This window comes from Vicugna pacos, chromosome 35 (assembly GCF_048564905.1).
Source record: "Vicugna pacos chromosome 35, VicPac4, whole genome shotgun sequence".
Lineage (NCBI taxonomy): Eukaryota > Metazoa > Chordata > Mammalia > Artiodactyla > Camelidae > Vicugna > Vicugna pacos.
This window is the reverse complement of record NC_133021.1, coordinates 30973580-30979161: the sequence shown is the minus strand read 5'-3', so window position 1 is coordinate 30979161 and position 5582 is coordinate 30973580.

The following is a 5582-nucleotide window of genomic DNA, read 5'->3' as shown; positions in this document are numbered from 1 at the left end:
CCCCATTCTTCTCTCGGAATCACAGTGGTTTTACAGATGTTTCTCCGGAGCTCCAGTGGGCAACTGGTTTTATGACTGCCTGCGAGCAATGGCTGTGAGGAGCCTGTTTAAAATGATATATTTGATATGCAAATGAAATGAAAGGCGTAAAAAGGAGCCGGCTGATAAGACTGAAGACTGATCTCAAGTGAGGGTCACGGTGGGGGGATAAACAGTGATCACGTTCATGAATCAGACTTCTGTTTACCCTGCCTTTGTCAAAACTAAATATTTATTAATTACACCCAGGAAGGCTAGCGTGTGCGGATGAGCAAATTAGCACATCAAAACCTTGGATACGATTTGGTGAGAATCACGGATTGGGTCAGAGGGTAGGGGGAGGAACCTGGCAAAAGAATTAGACACCGGAGTCCTCAGTTTATTTTGATATTAATCGAGCCACAGCCAAGTGCTTTGCTAAATCCCAGGCAAAAACTTCATGTAACAAAATTACCGTTAATGAGCTTGGAGTAAGTTTTCGTTTTGTTCTTTTATGGGCAGGATTGATGACAGTAAATATCTAGAAAATGCTGGCAGGCAGATGGCTGCAATTGCCTTCAGAGAAGAACTATTTCAACTTGCCAGCTCTTGTAAAAGCATATCCAAAGGTCAGGAGACTTGTACACAAACGTGGTAAACTTGGCAAAACCACCTTCTCTGCCGAGTCCTTTACTTTTACCTCTGGAGGTTTTTCTTAAGTGTGCGGTTCTGGAATTTCAGCGTTTGTTCTTCTGTCCTGCTTCCCCCAAACTTTAAATTTTTATTAAGAAGTTTCATGGATATATTTTTCCAAAGCCAGCTCCCTAGTGTACACATAGCTGAGTGATGAAGGGTTTAAGTAGGGATGACATCTTCATGGGGGACTTTTTAACTGTCCCCATCCCTGGCAGCCATCACCCGTTCTCTTCTGCTGCTATCAACGCCCCTGGCTTCTCCCTAAAAACATTTCATTTTCAGTTACTTACTAATTCTTGCTGTCTATCTCCAGCCTTTTCCTTTTGTATTCTTGGCCACACACATAGGCAGGTGGTAGGCAGCCACCTGGCTCTGTGAGTTTTGATTCCTTATCAGTAAAATGAGCATCCACTCTGTAATTCTCAACCTTAGCTCCACATTTAGAATTTTCAGGGGAAATTCTAATTTGATTGTTTTGGGGTAGGGTCCAGGTACTGGTATATATATATTTTTAAGCCCTCAAATATTTTAATAAACAGCTAGGGTCCAGCCCCACTGAATTTCTAAAGCCTTGCTACTTGAAGTATAGCAAATTATTCCCAGTTTTGAACCACACTCCTGAATACATTTATATACTCAGATAATATTAAAAACAACATTATACATCTGTCTTCATTCCTTGGCAACAAATCATATGTTACGCTCAGCCTCAGATTTTGCTTTATTCAACTGTTAGACCAATTAACTAGAAATCCCCCCAAACAGCCCCTTTTGTGAAATTACAAATTTTATCATTAATTTGATTCTTTCCAGGGTACTTTTGGAAGTTTTCAGTTGCCTTCATTTTATTCTCTATGCTACACAGTGCTGGAGAGGAACGAATGTGGATAGTTGGGGCCAAGAAAGAAATAGTAAAAGAAAACTTGGTACTCTTAAAAGTTCTTAGAGAAAAGTAGTATTTGAACATTAGAGCTCTGCACTGTGTGGAGATGTAAAAACTGCGCACATAGTCGGGGCTGTTGTCAACCTGTCAGGGGAAGAGGACACATTTGCACACATTTTCTAAGAGCTCTGGGAGGGGCTTCATATTTAGGAAGAGTGAGAAGACTGGCCAGAGGTATGGGGCAAAGAGCCCATTTCAGTTGATAAGAACTTCCGCTCTCCCCAGGACTGGAAGAAAGGGAGAGTGCAGAGTTCTCCGTTGTAACCGCCTGGTCATCCACATGTTTAGTGTTCATTACGCAGTATTTTTCTATACGGAGCCTTGAGGTCCTTGGAGGATCTCCAGTCTAAAGACTGAATGAATAATAATTGATTTAAAAAAAAATGCAAGGCTAGCTCAGAAGGGAAAGGCATTGAAGCTAGAATGTGGCAAAGAAATAACACAAGTAGGGAAAGAAAATCTCATGCAGAGATGGAGTGTGTAGTTACTCACTGCAACTCCAGAGGCTTCATTGATCAAGAATATCACTCAAGTTCATGGACCAGTGTTGAAATCCCCCAGTGTTAACGGCCCCCGCCGCCAGGAGATTCACGCGAGTTGGGCAGTTGGGTTTGGCATAGTGGAAAACCCATAGGCTGTCGTGTGAGAGTCACACAGACTTGGGCTGGAATCCTGAAACTCTCATTTATTAGCTTTGTGGTCTTAAGGGATTTATTTAACCTCCAAAAAGGGACATTTAGGCTTACAGACAAAGGTTGTTGTGAAGATTAGATGAAACCACCCCTGTGAAAACAGTTCCTCTGGTGTCTGTCACACCGTGGGATGTCTGTATATCTCTCTCTCTTCTCCCTTCTCCACAAAGACGTGGTCAGTGGCTTCCCAAATATTTTAAACTCCAAACATTCTAGAAGAAATATTAAGGCATAGATACCTTCCTCTTGGTCTGAAATAAACTTGGATTGTTCAATTGTTTTCTTCTGAGTGGAAAGGGCTCAAATCAAATGAAGACATCAAAGGGTGAGGGGAGGGCAATGGTGGGAAGGTGGGAAGTGATGCCTTGGGGATTGGGACTCATTTGGGTAACAAGGCGTAAGGGAAGGAATTTGGGACCCGGAGGAGAGCTACTTTTATATTTTTCTTTTGGAGCAGGATGGTTTTATCATTTAAAATCCTATGATGTCATTTCTTTCTTTTTCCTCCCCTCTGGTGCAAAACAGATAACAAATGGGCAAAATGGGCCACCTTGGTCTTATAGGATTCACCCACAGTCCGGAAGGCTTACTCTTAGAAGGCTGTGTGTAATCCTATGAATGTGTATGTCAGCTTTTCTATTCTTAAGGCCGTGCTATTTGTTTAAGTCTCACACACACACACAAAGTCAGCCCTGGTCAAGGCTTTTATGATAGAGGACTGTAATTTTTAAGCCTGATTCCTTAAATTTACGCAGAAGAGATTTCCATCACTGTCGCTTTAAAGTCTGGGTCCCGTACACAGGCAATCACTTTGTCCTGATCACAGAAAACTTAACAAATCTTTATTGCTTAACCAGGGGGACATCACCCCAATAAGCATTTAATCATCGACAAGCCTGGCAGTGTAGAGTGACCAGTGCGTGACCGTGTCCCACAATTCTGATCCGTGTGGAATGTCTGCTTTCAGTTTGGCCTTCAGTCAGACACAGCCACGTGAAGGGGAGTCCGGGCTGAGAGGCGTGGCCTCAGGTGGAGACCAAGTCCTAACAAACCTGTGCAGCCCAGCAGGCCGTGCTGGTCCTGGGTGTCTCTGTTCTGTACGGGGAGGAAGCCATTCATGGAAAGAACAGGAAAACTCCGTTCCCACTTGACAGGCAGAGGAGGAAACGGAATCAAGGTCAAGTTCTCTAATGACACCGAGCTAGCTCCTTTCCAAATCATCTTAGTGAGTTTATACTCAACTTCCTTCTTCATGCCTTAAGATGCAATTTGAATAGGATATTTGATACGTTGATTTTCTGAGGCAATAAGCCGTCAGATGATTTCTTTTTTGGCCATGGGTGGTTGGCTCCTAGGAGTTACATCTCATCTTCACAGTTCATTTCAGGTATTTAATCCAAGACTGACTCAGTTAAAAGTATCAATTACCTAGGGGAATTTCCTAAAGCTCTTTTTGGGTTCTTTAATTCCAGGGTTGGCCAGGAATGAATTTATTTATCTAGGAATGCTAAATATAGCAGCTTAGTAGTAAGTGACAGACATCAGAAGCAGTTTACTTTGAGATTATCAGCCGTTTATTATAATCGGGGGAAGGAATGAGAGAAACTTCAAGAAACGTCTCCAGGAAGACTTGCCTGTGGATTATGTTTTTCTTCTCTACATGCGCATCTAGAAAGACCGCTTGACACAGCTCAGCTCCCAGGGATCCAAAAATATTTTTTTCCAGGACAGACTTTTAGGCAAAGATGTCCTTGTGATGTAGACTCTCCAGATTTTACTTTTAAGACTCATTTCCTCTATGTGGGCCTGTGTTTTATCCTCCCTTTTATTTTTTTCTATTCATATTTAAACTCTGGGACAGGAGTAAATGACTGTCACTATTTTAGGTGTGGTCTTTCCCATTGATATTTGCATTTTCATAGAGAACCAAGCCTTAAGCCAAAGGAATGATATTTTAATGGTGTAATTTCAGCCCGTAACAAATGAACCAAGAATAGGTTTTGGCAGTTGGGCCAGTTGGCAGTCCCGAAAACCACGCCAGACCTATTTACTAAGCCAAACTTAAGTTAAAATAAAGCATTTGCAAAATTTACGATGGCTCAAAAAATTATTGTGGTTTGTAGTTTACGTGTAGTGGTTTACAGCTGTGGTGACTCTCAGCCATTGTTTTCTAGGTCAGATTTTACTCGAAATGTTCACTCTCAATTTTCCTCCTTAAAGAATCTCCAAGTTCAGGAAATTCCAATTAAAAAAAAAAAACTGGACTCCAATTAATTAAACTGCCAAGTCTTATAATAAAACTACACCCAAGAAACAAAAGTCCACCGTTAGAATCTGTTTTGCAACCCGGGATTTGGAAAACACAGATATCATAATTCATGCTTTCCTAAGAATTGGCAAATTTATCTTTACGGTGGATTGAAGCTAGTAACAGGTTGTGTCTTCAAGGCTCGGTGCCCAATTTTTCCAAGCAGTCCACAGATGTTAGTTAGAAATCCATATATTTGTTAAAAGGAGATGTTCTTTCTAGTGGAAGTTAGGTATGTCCCAGCCCAGGGTTTTTGGTTGAGGTTCTGTCAGGATGCGTTTGCTAATGGAAATGGAGACTTCTGGAAGCCTTTTGCAAATGTTAGTGTCATGGTTGACTTTCAGTGCATTCATACTGTTAGCGTTTGTGAATGGACACTTGTGGTGGAAATGTGGGAAAAAAATCGATAAAAAGGAAAAAAAATTACAAGTCTCAGATCGTTCCTTAATTCATCACTTTTTTGAACCAATACCTGCAGCTGTCATTGATGGAGCACTGCTATGTGTCTAGCATTCAAGCCAAACACTAGAGATAAAGATACAAACTGAAAAACATCTCTGTTCTCAGGCCAGTGGAGGAGGGAGGCAAGTGGGTCTAGGAGGCCAGGGGAGAGGACCAGCTCCTTCTTGGCCTGAGGTCAAAGGTAGTTCTCATTATGCACTTGAGAGTCATCTTCTCCACTAGGTGGTAACTTCCAGTGAGGGCAGGACATGTCTTTCACATCTGACACATGGTAGATGCTCAGATCACATCTGTTGACTGACTGGCTAAATAAAAAAATGGGTAACTAAGTGAATATATAAATGTCAAACACTGGGATGACAGGGGTGAGCCAAGCCGACACAGCTCCTGCTCCCATGGCCCTTGATGGGCGACTGACTTTTAACAGACAGACAAATAATTGATGAACATCATTGTATGCACT